Below are 20,534 nucleotides of genomic sequence, written 5' to 3'. Positions count from 1 at the left end.
TGACTCTAAACACACTTATTTTTCTTCCAAAAGTGATAATTCACATGCTATAGTCATTTACAGTCAAAAAATTAAAAATCAAAAAATTACCATTTCTGACCATCTGGAGAAAGTTCAACAGGTCCCGGGTCATCGTTTTTCATCAGAAAATTGATTTTTTTGATGGTAGAAAAATTGATTCAAAATGTCACTTGGATTGTGCCTCATGTTGAATAACTACTTTTTAAAGCCTCAATGTGAATAAAATTGCCATTTTTACAGACTTTTTCTTATACTCAGAAGCTTCTATTTCAACCAATTTCAGGCATTAAAATGACTCTAAACACACTTATTTTTGTTCCAAAAGTGATAATTCACATGCAATAGTCATTTACAGTAAAAAAATTAATCATTAAAAAAATACAATTTCTGACCATCTAGAGCAGGTTCGACAGGTCCCGGGTCATCGTTTTTCATCAGAAAATTGATTTTTTTGAGTGTAGAAAAATTGATTCAAAATGTCACTTGGATTGTGCCTCCTGTTGAATAACTACTTTTTAAAGCCTCAATGTGACCAAAATTGCCATTTTTACAGACTTTTTCTCCTACTCAGAAGCTTCTATTTCGACCAATTTCAGACATTAAAATGACTCTAAACACACTTATTTTTGTTCCAAAAGTGATAATTCACATGCAATAGTCATTTACAGTCAAAAAATTAAACATTAAAAAATTACCATTTCTGACCATCTGGAGAAGGTTCGACAGGTCATGGGTCATCGTTTTTCATCAGAAAAAAATTTTTTGGACTGTAGAAAAATTGATTCAAAATGTCACTTGGATTGTGCCTCATGTTGAATAACTACTTTTTAAAGCCTCAATGTGACCAAAATTGCCATTTTTACAGACTTTTTCTCCTACTCAGAAGCTTCTATTTCGACCAATTTCAGGCATTAAAATGACTCTAAACACACTTATTTTTCTTCCAAAAGTGATAATTCACATGCTATAGTCATTTACAGTCAAAAAATTAAAAATTAAAAAATTGCCATTTCTGACCATCTGGAGAAAGTTCAACAGGTCCCGGGTCATCGTTTTTCATCAGAAAATTGATTTTTTTGACTGTAGAAAAATTGATTCAAAATGTCACTTGGATTGTGCCTCATGTTGAATAACTACTTTTTAAAGCCTCAATGTGACCAAAATTGCCATTTTTACAGACTTTTTCTCCTACTCAGAAGCTTCTATTTCGACCAATTTCAGGCATTAAAATGACTCTAAACAAACTTATTTTTGTTCCAAAAGTGATAATTCACATGCAATAGTCATTTACAGTCAAAAAATTAAAAATTAAAAAATTACCATTTCTGACCATCTGGAGAAGGTTCGACAGGTCACGGGTCATCGTTTTTCATCGGAAAATAAATTTTTTGACTGTAGAAAAATTGATTCAAAATGTCACTTGGATTGTGCCTCATGTTGAATAACTACTTTTTAAAGCCTCAATGTGACCAAAATTGCCATTTTTACAGACTTTTTCTCCTACTCAGAAGCTTCAATTTCGACCAATTTCAGGCATTAAAATTACTCTAAACATACTTATTTTTGTTCCAAAAGTGATAATTCACATGCAATAGTCATTTACAGTCAAAAAATTAAAAATTAAAAAATTACCATTTCTGACCATCTGGAGAAAGTTCAACAGGTCCCGGGTCATCGTTTTTCATCAGAAAATTGATTTTTTTGACTGTAGAAAAATTGATTCAAAATGTCACTTGGATTGTGCCTCATGTTGAATAACTACTTTTTAAAGCCTCAATGTGACCAAAATTGCCATTTTTACAGACTTTTACTCCTACTCAGAAGCTTCTATTTCGAACAATTTCAGGCATTAAAATGACTCTAAACAAACGTATTTTTGTTCCAAAAGTGATAATCTTTTACAGTCTTTTACAGTCAAAAAATTAAACATTAAAAAATTACCATTTCTGACCATCTGGAGAAAGTCCAACAGGTCCCGGGTCATCGTTTTTCATCAGAAAATTGATTTTTTTGACTGTAGAAAAATTGATTCAAAATGTCGCTTGGATTGTGCCTCATGTTGAATAACTACTTTTTAAATCCTCAACGTGACCAAAATTGCCATTTTTACAGACTTTTTCTCCTACTCAGAAGCTTCTATTTTGACCAATTTCAGGCATTAAAATGACTCTAAACAAACTTATTTTTGTTCCAAAAGTGATAATTCACATGCAATAGTAATTTACAGTCAAAAAATTAAAAATTAAAAAATTACCATTTCTGACCATCTGGAGAAAGTCCAACAGGTCCCGGGTCATCGTTTTTCATCAGAAAATTGAGTTTATTTTGACTGTAGAAAAATTGATTCAAAATGTCACTTGGATTGTGCCTCATGTTGAATAACTACTTTTTAAAGCCTCAATGTGACCAAAATTGCCATTTTTACAGACTTTTTCTCCTACTCAGAAGCTTCTATTTCGACCAATTTCAGACATTAAAATGACTCTAAACACACTTTTTTTTGTTCCAAAAGTGATAATTCACATGCAATAGTCATTTACAGTCAAAAAATTAAACATTAAAAAATTACCATTTCTGACCATCTGGAGAAGGTTCAACAGGTCCCGGGTCATCTTTTTTCATCAGAAAATTGATTTTTTTGACTGTAGAAAAATTGTTTCAAAATGTCACTTGGATTGTGCCTCATGTTGAATAACTACTTTTTAAAGCCTCAATGTGAATAAAATTGCCATTTTTACAGACTTTTTCTTATACTCAGAAGCTTCTATTTCAACCAATTTCAGGCATTAAAATGACTCTAAACACACTTATTTTTGTTCCAAAAGTGATAATTCACATGCAATAGTCATTTACAGTAAAAAAACTTAAAAATTAAAAAATTACCATTTCTGACCATCTGGAGAAGGTTCAACAGGTCCCGGGTCATCTTTTTTCATCAGAAAATTGATTTTTTTGACTGTAGAAAAATTGATTCAAAATGTCACTTGGATTGTGCCTCATGTTGAATAACTACTTTTTAAAGCCTCAATGTGACCAAAATTGCCATTTTTACAGACTTTTTCTCCTACTCAGAAGCTTCTATTTCGACCAATTTCAGGCATTAAAATGACTCTAAACAAACGTATTTTTGTTCCAAAAGTGATAATTCACATGCAATAGTCATTTACAGTCAAAAAATTAAAAATTAAAAAACTACCATTTCTGACCATCTGGAGAAAGTTCAACAGGTCCCGGGTCATCGTTTTTCATCAGAAAATTGATTTTTTTGACTGTAGAAAATTGATTCAAAATGTCACTTGGATTGTGCCTCATGTTGAATAACTACTTTTTAAAGCCTCAATGTGACCAAAATTGCCATTTTTACAGACTGTTTCTCCTACTCAGAAGCTTCTATTTCAACCAATTTCAGGCATTAAATGACTCTAAACACACTTATTTTTGTTCCAAAAGTGATAATTCACATGCAATAGTCATTTACAGTCAAAAAATTTAAAATTAAAAAATTACCATTTCTGACCATCTGGAGAAAGTTCAACAGGTCCCGGGTCATCGTTTTTCATCAGAAAATTGATTTTTTTGACTGTAGAAAAATTGATTTAAAATGTCACTTGGATTGTGCCTCATGTTGAATAACTACTTTTTAAAGCCTCAATGTGACCAAAATTGCCATTTTTACAGACTGTTTCTCCTACTCAGAAGCTTCTATTTCGACCAATTCCAGGCATTAAAATGACTCCAAACAAACTTATTTTTGTTCCAAAAGTGATAATTCACATGCAATAGTCTTTTACAGTCAAAAAATTAAAAATTAAAAAATTACCATTTCTGACCATCTGGAGAAAGTTCAACAGGTCCTGGGTCATCGTTTTTCATCAGAAAATTGATTTTTTTGACTGTAGAAAAATTGATTCAAAATGTCACTTGGATTGTGCCTCATGTTGAATAACTACTTTTTAAAGCCTCAATGTGAATAAAATTGCCATTTTTACAGACTTTTTCTTATACTCAGAAGCTTCTATTTCAACCAATTTCAGGCATTAAAATGACTCTAAACACACTTATTTTTGTTCCAAAAGTGATAATTCACATGCAATAGTCATTTACAGTAAAAAAACTAAACATTAAAAAATTACCATTTCTGACCATCTGGAGAAGGTTCGACAGGTCACGGGTCATCGTTTTTCATCGGAAAATTAATTTTTTGGACTGTAGAAAAATTGATTCAAAATGTCACTTGGATTGTGCCTTATGTTGAATAACTACTTTTTAAAGCCTCAATGTGACCAAAATTGCCATTTTTACAGACTTTTTCTCCTACTCAGAAGCTTCAATTTCGACCAATTTCAGGCATTAAAATGACTCTAAACATACTTATTTTTGTTCCAAAAGTGATAATTCACATGCAATAGTCATTTACAGTCAAAAAATTAAAAATTAAAAAATTTCCATTTCTGACCATCTGGAGAAAGTTCAACAGGTCCCGGGTCATCGTTTTTCATCAGAAAATTGATTTTTTTCACTGTAGAAAAATTGATTCAAAATGTCACTTGGATTGTGCCTCATGTTGAATAATTACTTTTTAAAGCCTCAATGTGACCAAAATTGCCATTTTTACAGACTTTTTCTCCTACTCAGAAGCTTCTATTTCGAACAATTTCAGGCATTAAAATGACTCTAAAAACACTTATTTTTGTTCCAAAAGTGATAATTCACATGCAATAGTCTTTTACAGTCAAAAAATTAAACATTAAAAAAATACAATTTCTGACCATCTGGAGAAGGTTCGACAGGTCACGGGTCATCGTTTTCCATCAGAAAATAAATTTTTTGGACTGTAGAAAATTGATTCAAAATGTCACTTGGATTGTGCCTTATGTTGAATAACTACTTTTTAAAGCCTCAACGTGACCAAAATTGCCATTTTTACAGACTTTTTCTCCTACTCAGAAGCTTCTATTTTGACCAATTTCAGGCATTAAAATGACTCTAAACAAACTTATTTTTGTTCCAAAAGTGTTAATTCACATGCAATAGTCATTTACAGTCAAAAAATTAAAAATTAAAAAATTACCATTTCTGACCATCTGGAGAAAGTCCAACAGGTCCCGGGTCATCATTTTTCATCAGAAAATTGAGTTTTTTTGACTGTAGAAAAATTGATTCAAAATGTCACTTGGATTGTGCCTCATGTTGAATAACTACTTTTTAAAGCCTCAATGTGACCAAAATTGCCATTTTTACAGACTTTTTCTCCTACTCAGAAGCTTCTATTTCGACCAATTTCAGACATTAAAATGACTCTAAACACACTTTTTTTTGTTCCAAAAGTGATAATTCACATGCAATAGTCATTTACAGTCAAAAAATTAAACATTAAAAAATTACCATTTCTGACCATCTGGAGAAGGTTCAACAGGTCCCGGGTCATCTTTTTTCATCAGAAAATTGATTTTTTTGACTGTAGAAAAATTGATTCAAAATGTCACTTGGATTGTGCCTCATGTTGAATAACTACTTTTTAAAGCCTCAATGTGAATAAAATTGCCATTTTTACAGATTCTTTCTTATACTCAGAAGCTTCTATTTCAACCAATTTCAGGCATTAAAATGACTCTAAACACACTTATTTTTGTTCCAAAAGTGATAATTCACATGCAATAGTCATTTACAGTAAAAAAACTTAAAAATAAAAAAATTACCATTTCTGACCATCTGGAGAAGGTTCAACAGGTCCCGGGTCATCTTTTTTCATCAGAAAATTGATTTTTTTGACTGTAGAAAAATTGATTCAAAATGTCACTTGGATTGTGCCTCATGTTGAATAACTACTTTTTAAAGCCTCAATGTGACCAAAATTGCCATTTTTACAGACTTTTTCTCCTACTCAGAAGCTTCTATTTCGACCAATTTCAGGCATTAAAATGACTCTAAACACACTTATTTTTCTTCCAAAAGTGATAATTCACATGCTATAGTCATTTACAGTCAAAAAATTAAAAATCAAAAAATTACCATTTCTGACCATCTGGAGAAAGTTCAACAGGTCCCGGGTCATCGTTTTTCATCAGAAAATTGATTTTTTTGATGGTAGAAAAATTGATTCAAAATGTCACTTGGATTGTGCCTCATGTTGAATAACTACTTTTTAAAGCCTCAATGTGAATAAAATTGCCATTTTTACAGACTTTTTCTTATACTCAGAAGCTTCTATTTCAACCAATTTCAGGCATTAAAATGACTCTAAACACACTTATTTTTGTTCCAAAAGTGATAATTCACATGCAATAGTCATTTACAGTAAAAAAATTAATCATTAAAAAAATACAATTTCTGACCATCTAGAGCAGGTTCGACAGGTCCCGGGTCATCGTTTTTCATCAGAAAATTGATTTTTTTGAGTGTAGAAAAATTGATTCAAAATGTCACTTGGATTGTGCCTCCTGTTGAATAACTACTTTTTAAAGCCTCAATGTGACCAAAATTGCCATTTTTACAGACTTTTTCTCCTACTCAGAAGCTTCTATTTCGACCAATTTCAGACATTAAAATGACTCTAAACACACTTATTTTTGTTCCAAAAGTGATAATTCACATGCAATAGTCATTTACAGTCAAAAAATTAAACATTAAAAAATTACCATTTCTGACCATCTGGAGAAGGTTCGACAGGTCATGGGTCATCGTTTTTCATCAGAAAAGAAATTTTTTGGACTGTAGAAAAATTGATTCAAAATGTCACTTGGATTGTGCCTCATGTTGAATAACTACTTTTTAAAGCCTCAATGTGACCAAAATTGCCATTTTTACAGACTTTTTCTCCTACTCAGAAGCTTCTATTTCGACCAATTTCAGGCATTAAAATGACTCTAAACACACTTATTTTTCTTCCAAAAGTGATAATTCACATGCTATAGTCATTTACAGTCAAAAAATTAAAAATTAAAAAATTGCCATTTCTGACCATCTGGAGAAAGTTCAACAGGTCCCGGGTCATCGTTTTTCATCAGAAAATAGATTTTTTTGACTGTAGAAAAATTGATTCAAAATGTCACTTGGATTGTGCCTCATGTTGAATAACTACTTTTTAAAGCCTCAATGTGACCAAAATTGCCATTTTTACAGACTTTTTCTCCTACTCAGAAGCTTCTATTTCGACCAATTTCAGGCATTAAAATGACTCTAAACAAACTTATTTTTGTTCCAAAAGTGATAATTCACATGCAATAGTCATTTACAGTCAAAAAATTAAAAATTAAAAAATTACCATTTCTGACCATCTGGAGAAAGTTCAACAGGTCCCGGGTCATCGTTTTTCATCGGAAAATAAATTTTTTGACTGTAGAAAAATTGATTCAAAATGTCACTTGGATTGTGCCTCATGTTGAATAACTACTTTTTAAAGCCTCAATGTGACCAAAATTGCCATTTTTACAGACTTTTTCTCCTACTCAGAAGCTTCAATTTCGACCAATTTCAGGCATTAAAATGACTCTAAACATACTTATTTTTGTTCCAAAAGTGATAATTCACATGCAATAGTCATTTACAGTCAAAAAATTAAAAATTAAAAAATTACCATTTCTGACCATCTGGAGAAAGTTCAACAGGTCCCGGGTCATCGTTTTTCATCAGAAAATTGATTTTTTTGACTGTAGAAAAATTGATTCAAAATGTCACTTGGATTGTGCCTCATGTTGAATAACTACTTTTTAAAGCCTCAATGTGACCAAAATTGCCATTTTTACAGACTTTTTCTCCTACTCAGAAGCTTCTATTTCGACCAATTTCAGGCATTAAAATGACTCTAAACAAACGTATTTTTGTTCCAAAAGTGATAATTCACATGCAATAGTCATTTACAGTCAAAAAATTAAAAATTAAAAAACTACCATTTCTGACCATCTGGAGAAAGTTCAACAGGTCCCGGGTCATCGTTTTTCATCAGAAAATTGATTTTTTTTACTGTAGAAAATTGATTCAAAATGTCACTTGGATTGTGCCTCATGTTGAATAACTACTTTTTAAAGCCTCAATGTGACCAAAATTGCCATTTTTACAGACTGTTTCTCCTACTCAGAAGCTTCTATTTCAACCAATTTCAGGCATTAAATGACTCTAAACACACTTATTTTTGTTCCAAAAGTGATAATTCACATGCAATAGTCATTTACAGTCAAAAAATTTAAAATTAAAAAATTACCATTTCTGACCATCTGGAGAAAGTTCAACAGGTCCCGGGTCATCGTTTTTCATCAGAAAATTGATTTTTTTGACTGTAGAAAAATTGATTCAAAATGTCACTTGGATTGTGCCTCATGTTGAATAATTACTTTTTAAAGCCTCAATGTGACCAAAATTGCCATTTTTACAGACTTTTTCTCCTACTCAGAAGCTTCTATTTCGAACAATTTCAGGCATTAAAATGACTCTAAAAACACTTATTTTTGTTCCAAAAGTGATAATTCACATGCAATAGTCTTTTACAGTCAAAAAATTAAACATTAAAAAAATACCATTTCTGACCATCTGGAGAAGGTTCGACAGGTCACGGGTCATCGTTTTCCATCAGAAAATAAATTTTTTGGACTGTAGAAAATTGATTCAAAATGTCACTTGGATTGTGCCTTATGTTGAATAACTACTTTTTAAAGCCTCAACGTGACCAAAATTGCCATTTTTACAGACTTTTTCTCCTACTCAGAAGCTTCTATTTTGACCAATTTCAGGCATTAAAATGACTCTAAACAAACTTATTTTTGTTCCAAAAGTGTTAATTCACATGCAATAGTCATTTACAGTCAAAAAATTAAAAATTAAAAAATTACCATTTCTGACCATCTGGAGAAAGTCCAACAGGTCCCGGGTCATCATTTTTCATCAGAAAATTGAGTTTTTTTGACTGTAGAAAAATTGATTCAAAATGTCACTTGGATTGTGCCTCATGTTGAATAACTACTTTTTAAAGCCTCAATGTGACCAAAATTGCCATTTTTACAGACTTTTTCTCCTACTCAGAAGCTTCTATTTCGACCAATTTCAGACATTAAAATGACTCTAAACACACTTTTTTTTGTTCCAAAAGAAATAATTCACATGCAATAGTCATTTACAGTCAAAAAATTAAACATTAAAAAATTACCATTTCTGACCATCTGGAGAAGGTTCAACAGGTCCGGGGTCATCTTTTTTCATCAGAAAATTGATTTTTTTGACTGTAGAAAAATTGATTCAAAATGTCACTTGGATTGTGCCTCATGTTGAATAACTACTTTTTAAAGCCTCAATGTGAATAAAATTGCCATTTTTACAGATTCTTTCTTATACTCAGAAGCTTCTATTTCAACCAATTTCAGGCATTAAAATGACTCTAAACACACTTATTTTTGTTCCAAAAGTGATAATTCACATGCAATAGTCATTTACAGTAAAAAAACTTAAAAATAAAAAAATTACCATTTCTGACCATCTGGAGAAGGTTCAACAGGTCCCGGGTCATCTTTTTTCATCAGAAAATTGATTTTTTTGACTGTAGAAAAATTGATTCAAAATGTCACTTGGATTGTGCCTCATGTTGAATAACTACTTTTTAAAGCCTCAATGTGACCAAAATTGCCATTTTTACAGACTTTTTCTCCTACTCAGAAGCTTCTATTTCGACCAATTTCAGGCATTAAAATGACTCTAAACACACTTATTTTTCTTCCAAAAGTGATAATTCACATGCTATAGTCATTTACAGTCAAAAAATTAAAAATCAAAAAATTACCATTTCTGACCATCTGGAGAAAGTTCAACAGGTCCCGGGTCATCGTTTTTCATCAGAAAATTGATTTTTTTGATGGTAGAAAAATTGATTCAAAATGTCACTTGGATTGTGCCTCATGTTGAATAACTACTTTTTAAAGCCTCAATGTGAATAAAATTGCCATTTTTACAGACTTTTTCTTATACTCAGAAGCTTCTATTTCAACCAATTTCAGGCATTAAAATGACTCTAAACACACTTATTTTTGTTCCAAAAGTGATAATTCACATGCAATAGTCATTTACAGTAAAAAAATTAATCATTAAAAAAATACAATTTCTGACCATCTAGAGCAGGTTCGACAGGTCCCGGGTCATCGTTTTTCATCAGAAAATTGATTTTTTTGAGTGTAGAAAAATTGATTCAAAATGTCACTTGGATTGTGCCTCCTGTTGAATAACTACTTTTTAAAGCCTCAATGTGACCAAAATTGCCATTTTTACAGACTTTTTCTCCTACTCAGAAGCTTCTATTTCGACCAATTTCAGACATTAAAATGACTCTAAACACACTTATTTTTGTTCCAAAAGTGATAATTCACATGCAATAGTCATTTACAATCAAAAAATTAAACATTAAAAAATTACCATTTCTGACCATCTGGAGAAGGTTCGACAGGTCATGGGTCATCGTTTTTCATCAGAAAAGAAATTTTTTGGACTGTAGAAAAATTGATTCAAAATGTCACTTGGATTGTGCCTCATGTTGAATAACTACTTTTTAAAGCCTCAATGTGACCAAAATTGCCATTTTTACAGACTTTTTCTCCTACTCAGAAGCTTCTATTTCGACCAATTTCAGGCATTAAAATGACTCTAAACAAACTTATTTTTGTTCCAAAAGTGATAATTCACATGCTATAGTCATTTACAGTCAAAAAATTAAAAATTAAAAAATTGCCATTTCTGACCATCTGGAGAAAGTTCAACAGGTCCCGGGTCATCGTTTTTCATCAGAAAATTGATTTTTTTGACTGTAGAAAAATTGATTCAAAATGTCACTTGGATTGTGCCTCATGTTGAATAACTACTTTTTAAAGCCTCAATGTGACCAAAATTGCCATTTTTACAGACTTTTTCTCCTACTCAGAAGCTTCTATTTCGACCAATTTCAGACATTAAAATGACTCTAAACACACTTTTTTTTGTTCCAAAAGTGATAATTCACATGCAATAGTCATTTACAGTCAAAAAATTAAACATTAAAAAATTACCATTTCTGACCATCTGGAGAAGGTTCAACAGGTCCCGGGTCATCTTTTTTCATCAGAAAATTGATTTTTTTGACTGTAGAAAAATTGTTTCAAAATGTCACTTGGATTGTGCCTCATGTTGAATAACTACTTTTTAAAGCCTCAATGTGAATAAAATTGCCATTTTTACAGACTTTTTCTTATACTCAGAAGCTTCTATTTCAACCAATTTCAGGCATTAAAATGACTCTAAACACACTTATTTTTGTTCCAAAAGTGATAATTCACATGCAATAGTCATTTACAGTAAAAAAACTAAACATTAAAAAATTACCATTTCTGACCATCTGGAGAAGGTTCGACAGGTCACGGGTCATCGTTTTTCATCGGAAAATTAATTTTTTGGACTGTAGAAAAATTGATTCAAAATGTCACTTGGATTGTGCCTCATGTTGAATAACTACTTTTTAAAGCCTCAATGTGACCAAAATTGCCATTTTTACAGACTTTTTCTCCTACTCAGAAGCTTCAATTTCGACCAATTTCAGGCATTAAAATGACTCTAAACATACTTATTTTTGTTCCAAAAGTGATAATTCACATGCAATAGTCATTTACAGTCAAAAAATTAAAAATTAAAAAATTTCCATTTCTGACCATCTGGAGAAAGTTCAACAGGTCCCGGGTCATCGTTTTTCATCAGAAAATTGATTTTTTTGACTGTAGAAAAATTGATTCAAAATGTCACTTGGATTGTGCCTCATGTTGAATAATTACTTTTTAAAGCCTCAATGTGACCAAAATTGCCATTTTTACAGACTTTTTCTCCTACTCAGAAGCTTCTATTTCGAACAATTTCAGGCATTAAAATGACTCTAAAAACACTTATTTTTGTTCCAAAAGTGATAATTCACATGCAATAGTCTTTTACAGTCAAAAAATTAAACATTAAAAAAATACCATTTCTGACCATCTGGAGAAGGTTCGACAGGTCACGGGTCATCGTTTTCCATCAGAAAATAAATTTTTTGGACTGTAGAAAATTGATTCAAAATGTCACTTGGATTGTGCCTTATGTTGAATAACTACTTTTTAAAGCCTCAACGTGACCAAAATTGCCATTTTTACAGACTTTTTCTCCTACTCAGAAGCTTCTATTTTGACCAATTTCAGGCATTAAAATGACTCTAAACAAACTTATTTTTGTTCCAAAAGTGTTAATTCACATGCAATAGTCATTTACAGTCAAAAAATTAAAAATTAAAAAATTACCATTTCTGACCATCTGGAGAAAGTCCAACAGGTCCCGGGTCATCATTTTTCATCAGAAAATTGAGTTTTTTTGACTGTAGAAAAATTGATTCAAAATGTCACTTGGATTGTGCCTCATGTTGAATAACTACTTTTTAAAGCCTCAATGTGACCAAAATTGCCATTTTTACAGACTTTTTCTCCTACTCAGAAGCTTCTATTTCGACCAATTTCAGACATTAAAATGACTCTAAACACACTTTTTTTTGTTCCAAAAGTGATAATTCACATGCAATAGTCATTTACAGTCAAAAAATTAAACATTAAAAAATTACCATTTCTGACCATCTGGAGAAGGTTCAACAGGTCCCGGGTCATCTTTTTTCATCAGAAAATTGATTTTTTTGACTGTAGAAAAATTGATTCAAAATGTCACTTGGATTGTGCCTCATGTTGAATAACTACTTTTTAAAGCCTCAATGTGAATAAAATTGCCATTTTTACAGATTCTTTCTTATACTCAGAAGCTTCTATTTCAACCAATTTCAGGCATTAAAATGACTCTAAACACACTTATTTTTGTTCCAAAAGTGATAATTCACATGCAATAGTCATTTACAGTAAAAAAACTTAAAAATAAAAAAATTACCATTTCTGACCATCTGGAGAAGGTTCAACAGGTCCCGGGTCATCTTTTTTCATCAGAAAATTGATTTTTTTGACTGTAGAAAAATTGATTCAAAATGTCACTTGGATTGTGCCTCATGTTGAATAACTACTTTTTAAAGCCTCAATGTGACCAAAATTGCCATTTTTACAGACTTTTTCTCCTACTCAGAAGCTTCTATTTCGACCAATTTCAGGCATTAAAATGACTCTAAACACACTTATTTTTCTTCCAAAAGTGATAATTCACATGCTATAGTCATTTACAGTCAAAAAATTAAAAATCAAAAAATTACCATTTCTGACCATCTGGAGAAAGTTCAACAGGTCCCGGGTCATCGTTTTTCATCAGAAAATTGATTTTTTTGATGGTAGAAAAATTGATTCAAAATGTCACTTGGATTGTGCCTCATGTTGAATAACTACTTTTTAAAGCCTCAATGTGAATAAAATTGCCATTTTTACAGACTTTTTCTTATACTCAGAAGCTTCTATTTCAACCAATTTCAGGTATTAAAATGACTCTAAACACACTTATTTTTGTTCCAAAAGTGATAATTCACATGCAATAGTCATTTACAGTAAAAAAATTAATCATTAAAAAAATACAATTTCTGACCATCTAGAGCAGGTTCGACAGGTCCCGGGTCATCGTTTTTCATTAGAAAATTGATTTTTTTGAGTGTAGAAAAATTGATTCAAAATGTCACTTGGATTGTGCCTCCTGTTGAATAACTACTTTTTAAAGCCTCAATGTGACCAAAATTGCCATTTTTACAGACTTTTTCTCCTACTCAGAAGCTTCTATTTCGACCAATTTCAGACATTAAAATGACTCTAAACACACTTATTTTTGTTCCAAAAGTGATAATTCACATGCAATAGTCATTTACAGTCAAAAAATTAAACATTAAAAAATTACCATTTCTGACCATCTGGAGAAGGTTCGACAGGTCATGGGTCATCGTTTTTCATCAGAAAAGAAATTTTTTGGACTGTAGAAAAATTGATTCAAAATGTCACTTGGATTGTGCCTCATGTTGAATAACTACTTTTTAAAGCCTCAATGTGACCAAAATTGCCATTTTTACAGACTTTTTCTCCTACTCAGAAGCTTCTATTTCGACCAATTTCAGGCATTAAAATGACTCTAAACACACTTATTTTTCTTCCAAAAGTGATAATTCACATGCTATAGTCATTTACAGTCAAAAAATTAAAAATTAAAAAATTGCCATTTCTGACCATCTGGAGAAAGTTCAACAGGTCCCGGGTCATCGTTTTTCATCAGAAAATTGATTTTTTTGACTGTAGAAAAATTGATTCAAAATGTCACTTGGATTGTGCCTCATGTTGAATAACTACTTTTTAAAGCCTCAATGTGACCAAAATTGCCATTTTTACAGACTTTTTCTCCTACTCAGAAGCTTCTATTTCGACCAATTTCAGGCATTAAAATGACTCTAAACAAACTTATTTTTGTTCCAAAAGTGATAATTCACATGCAATAGTCATTTACAGTCAAAAAATTAAACATTAAAAAATTACCATTTCTGACCATCTGGAGAAGGTTCAACAGGTCCCGGGTCATCTTTTTTCATCAGAAAATTGATTTTTTTGACTGTAGAAAAATTGATTCAAAATGTCACTTGGATTGTGCCTCATGTTGAATAACTACTTTTTAAAGCCTCAATGTGAATAAAATTGCCATTTTTACAGATTCTTTCTTATACTCAGAAGCTTCTATTTCAACCAATTTCAGGCATTAAAATGACTCTAAACACACTTATTTTTGTTCCAAAAGTGATAATTCACATGCAATAGTCATTTACAGTAAAAAAACTTAAAAATAAAAAAATTACCATTTCTGACCATCTGGAGAAGGTTCAACAGGTCCCGGGTCATCTTTTTTCATCAGAAAATTGATTTTTTTGACTGTAGAAAAATTGATTCAAAATGTCACTTGGATTGTGCCTCATGTTGAATAACTACTTTTTAAAGCCTCAATGTGACCAAAATTGCCATTTTTACAGACTTTTTCTCCTACTCAGAAGCTTCTATTTCGACCAATTTCAGGCATTAAAATGACTCTAAACACACTTATTTTTCTTCCAAAAGTGATAATTCACATGCTATAGTCATTTACAGTCAAAAAATTAAAAATCAAAAAATTACCATTTCTGACCATCTGGAGAAAGTTCAACAGGTCCCGGGTCATCGTTTTTCATCAGAAAATTGATTTTTTTGATGGTAGACAAATTGATTCAAAATGTCACTTGGATTGTGCCTCATGTTGAATAACTACTTTTTAAAGCCTCAATGTGAATAAAATTGCCATTTTTACAGACTTTTTCTTATACTCAGAAGCTTCTATTTCAACCAATTTCAGGCATTAAAATGACTCTAAACACACTTATTTTTGTTCCAAAAGTGATAATTCACATGCAATAGTCATTTACAGTAAAAAAATTAATCATTAAAAAAATACAATTTCTGACCATCTAGAGCAGGTTCGACAGGTCCCGGGTCATCGTTTTTCATCAGAAAATTGATTTTTTTGAGTGTAGAAAAATTGATTCAAAATGTCACTTGGATTGTGCCTCCTGTTGAATAACTACTTTTTAAAGCCTCAATGTGACCAAAATTGCCATTTTTACAGACTTTTTCTCCTACTCAGAAGCTTCTATTTCGACCAATTTCAGACATTAAAATGACTCTAAACACACTTATTTTTGTTCCAAAAGTGATAATTCACATGCAATAGTCATTTACAGTCAAAAAATTAAACATTAAAAAATTACCATTTCTGACCATCTGGAGAAGGTTCGACAGGTCATGGGTCATCGTTTTTCATCAGAAAAGAAATTTTTTGGACTGTAGAAAAATTGATTCAAAATGTCACTTGGATTGTGCCTCATGTTGAATAACTACTTTTTAAAGCCTCAATGTGACCAAAATTGCCATTTTTACAGACTTTTTCTCCTACTCAGAAGCTTCTATTTCGACCAATTTCAGGCATTAAAATGACTCTAAACACACTTATTTTTCTTCCAAAAGTGATAATTCACATGCTATAGTCATTTACAGTCAAAAAATTAAAAATTAAAAAATTGCCATTTCTGACCATCTGGAGAAAGTTCAACAGGTCCCGGGTCATCGTTTTTCATCAGAAAATTGATTTTTTTGACTGTAGAAAAATTGATTCAAAATGTCACTTGGATTGTGCCTCATGTTGAATAACTACTTTTTAAAGCCTCAATGTGACCAAAATTGCCATTTTTACAGACTTTTTCTCCTACTCAGAAGCTTCTATTTCGACCAATTTCAGGCAGTAAAATGACTCTAAACAAACTTATTTTTGTTCCAAAAGTGATAATTCACATGCAATAGTCATTTACAGTCAAAAAATTAAAAATTAAAAAATTACCATTTCTGACCATCTGGAGAAGGTTCGACAGGTCACGGGTCATCGTTTTTCATCGGAAAATAAATTTTTTGACTGTAGAAAAATTGATTCAAAATGTCACTTGGATTGTGCCTCATGTTGAATAACTACTTTTTAAAGCCTCAATGTGACCAAAATTGCCATTTTTACAGACTTTTTCTCCTACTCAGAAGCTTCAATTTCGACCAATTTCAGGCATTAAAATTACTCTAAACATACTTATTTTTGTTCCAAAAGTGATAATTCACATGCAATAGTCATTTACAGTCAAAAAATTAAAAATTAAAAAATTACCATTTCTGACCATCTGGAGAAAGTTCAACAGGTCCCGGGTCATCGTTTTTCGTCAGAAAATTGATTTTTTTGACTGTAGAAAAATTGATTCAAAATGTCACTTGGATTGTGCCTCATGTTGAATAACTACTTTTTAAAGCCTCAATGTGACCAAAATTGCCATTTTTACAGACTTTTACTCCTACTCAGAAGCTTCTATTTCGAACAATTTCAGGCATTAAAATGACTCTAAACAAACTTATTTTTGTTCCAAAAGTGATAATCTTTTACAGTCTTTTACAGTCAAAAAATTAAACATTAAAAAATTACCATTTCTGACCATCTGGAGAAAGTCCAACAGGTCCCGGGTCATCGTTTTTCATCAGAAAATTGATTTTTTTGACTGTAGAAAAATTGATTCAAAATGTCGCTTGGATTGTGCCTCATGTTGAATAACTACTTTTTAAATCCTCAACGTGACCAAAATTGCCATTTTTACAGACTTTTTCTCCTACTCAGAAGCTTCTATTTTGACCAATTTCAGGCATTAAAATGACTCTAAACAAACTTATTTTTGTTCCAAAAGTGATAATTCACATGCAATAGTCATTTACAGTCAAAAAATTAAAAATTAAAAAATTACCATTTCTGACCATCTGGAGAAAGTCCAACAGGTCCCGGGTCATCGTTTTTCATCAGAAAATTGAGTTTATTTTGACTGTAGAAAAATTGATTCAAAATGTCACTTGGATTGTGCCTCATGTTGAATAACTACTTTTTAAAGCCTCAATGTGACCAAAATTGCCATTTTTACAGACTTTTTCTCCTACTCAGAAGCTTCTATTTCAACCAATTTCAGACATTAAAATGACTCTAAACACACTTATTTTTGTTCCAAAAGTGATAATTCACATGCAATAGTCATTTACAGTAAAAAAATTAATCATTAAAAAAATACCATTTCTGACCATCTAGAGAAGGTTCGACAGGTCCCGGGTCATCGTTTTTCATCAGAAAATTGATTTTTTTGACTGTAGAAAAATTGATTCAAAATGTCACTTGGATTGTGCCTCATGTTGAATAACTACTTTTTAAAGCCTCAATGTGACCAAAATTGCCATTTTTACAGACTTTTTCTCCTACTCAGAAGCTTCTATTTCAACCAATTTCACGCATTAAAATGACTTTAAACACACTTATTTTTGTTCCAAAAGTGATAATTCACATGCATTAGTCATTTACAGTCAAAAAATTAAAAATAAAAAAATTACCATTTCTGACCATCTGGAGAAAGTTCAACAGGTCCCGGGTCATCGTTTTTCATCAGAAAATTGATTTTTTTGACGGTAGAAAAATTGATTCAAAATGTCACTTGGATTGTGCCTCATGTTGAATAACTACTTTTTAAAGCCTCAATGTGAATAAAATTGCCATTTTTACAGACTTTTTCTTATACTCAGAAGCTTCTATTTCAACCAATTTCAGGCATTAAAATGACTCTAAACACACTTATTTTTGTTCCAAAAGTGATAATTCACATGCAATAGTCATTTACAGTAAAAAAATTAATCAGTAAAAAAATACAATTTCTGACCATCTAGAGAAGGTTCGACAGGTCCCGGGTCATCGTTTTTCATCAGAAAATTGATTTTTTTGAGTGTAGAAAAATTGATTCAAAATGTCACTTGGATTGTGCCTCATGTTGAATAACTACTTTTTAAAGCCTCAATGTGACCAAAATTGCCATTTTTACAGACTTTTTCTCCTACTCAGAAGCTTCTATTTCAACCAATTTCAGACATTAAAATGACTCTAAACACACTTATTTTTGTTCCAAAAGTGATAATTCACATGCAATAGTCATTTACAGTCAAAAAATTAAACATTAAAAAATTACCATTTCTGACCATCTGGAGAAGGTTCGACAGGTCACGGGTCATCGTTTTTCATCAGAAAAGAAATTTTTTGGACTGTAGAAAAATTGATTCAAAATGTCACTTGGATTGTGCCTCATGTTGAATAACTACTTTTTAAAGCCTCAATGTGACCAAAATTGCCATTTTTACAGACTTTTTCTCCTACTCAGAAGCTTCTATTTCGACCAATTTCAGGCATTAAAATGACTCTAAACACACTTATTTTTCTTCCAAAAGTGATAATTCACATGCTATAGTCATTTACAGTCAAAAAATTAAAAATTAAAAAATTGCCATTTCTGACCATCTGGAGAAAGTTCAACAGGTCCCGGGTCATCGTTTTTCATCAGAAAATTGATTTTTTTGACTGTAGAAAAATTGATTCAAAATGTCACTTGGATTGTGCCTCATGTTGAATAACTACTTTTTAAAGCCTCAATGTGAATAAAATTGCCATTTTTACAGACTTTTTCTTATACTCAGAAGCTTCTATTTCAACCAATTTCAGGCATTAAAATGACTCTAAACACACTTATTTTTGTTCCAAAAGTGATAATTCACATGCAATAGTCATTTACAGTAAAAAAATTAATCATTAAAAAAATACAATTTCTGACCATCTAGAGCAGGTTCGACAGGTCCCGGGTCATCGTTTTTCATCAGAAAATTGATTTTTTTGAGTGTAGAAAAATTGATTCAAAATGTCACTTGGATTGTGCCTCATGTTGAATAACTACTTTTTAAAGCCTCAATGTGACCAAAATTGCCATTTTTACAGACTTTTTCTCCTACTCAGAAGCTTCTATTTCGACCAATTTCAGACATTAAAATGACTCTAAACACACTTTTTTTTGTTCCAAAAGTGATAATTCACATGCAATAGTCATTTACAGTCAAAAAATTAAACATTAAAAAATTACCATTTCTGACCATCTGGAGAAGGTTCAACAGGTCCCGGGTCATCTTTTTTCATCAGAAAATTGATTTTTTTGACTGTAGAAAAATTGTTTCAAAATGTCACTTGGATTGTGCCTCATGTTGAATAACTACTTTTTAAAGCCTCAATGTGAATAAAATTGCCATTTTTACAGACTTTTTCTTATACTCAGAAGCTTCTATTTCAACCAATTTCAGGCATTAAAATGACTCTAAACACACTTATTTTTGTTCCAAAAGTGATAATTCACATGCAATAGTCATTTACAGTAAAAAAACTAAACATTAAAAAATTACCATTTCTGACCATCTGGAGAAGGTTCGACAGGTCACGGGTCATCGTTTTTCATCGGAAAATTAATTTTTTGGACTGTAGAAAAATTGATTCAAAATGTCACTTGGATTGTGCCTCATGTTGAATAACTACTTTTTAAAGCCTCAATGTGACCAAAATTACCATTTTTACAGACTTTTTCTCCTACTCAGAAGCTTCAATTTCGACCAATTTCAGGCATTAAAATGACTCTAAACATACTTATTTTTGTTCCAAAAGTGATAATTCACATGCAATAGTCATTTACAGTCAAAAAATTAAAAATTAAAAAATTTCCATTTCTGACCATCTGGAGAAAGTTCAACAGGTCCCGGGTCATCGTTTTTCATCAGAAAATTGATTTTTTTGACTGTAGAAAAATTGATTCAAAATGTCACTTGGATTGTGCCTCATGTTGAATAATTACTTTTTAAAGCCTCAATGTGACCAAAATTGCCATTTTTACAGACTTTTTCTCCTACTCAGAAGCTTCTATTTCGAACAATTTCAGGCATTAAAATGACTCTAAAAACACTTATTTTTGTTCCAAAAGTGATAATTCACATGCAATAGTCTTTTACAGTCAAAAAATTAAACATTAAAAAAATACCATTTCTGACCATCTGGAGAAGGTTCGACAGGTCACGGGTCATCGTTTTCCATCAGAAAATAAATTTTTTGGACTGTAGAAAATTGATTCAAAATGTCACTTGGAT

The sequence above is a fragment of the Triturus cristatus genome, chromosome 11 (genome assembly GCF_964204655.1).
Source record: "Triturus cristatus chromosome 11, aTriCri1.1, whole genome shotgun sequence".
Lineage (NCBI taxonomy): Eukaryota > Metazoa > Chordata > Amphibia > Caudata > Salamandridae > Triturus > Triturus cristatus.
The sequence above is the reverse complement of the archived record's forward strand: the minus strand, read 5'-3'. Positions refer to the sequence as shown.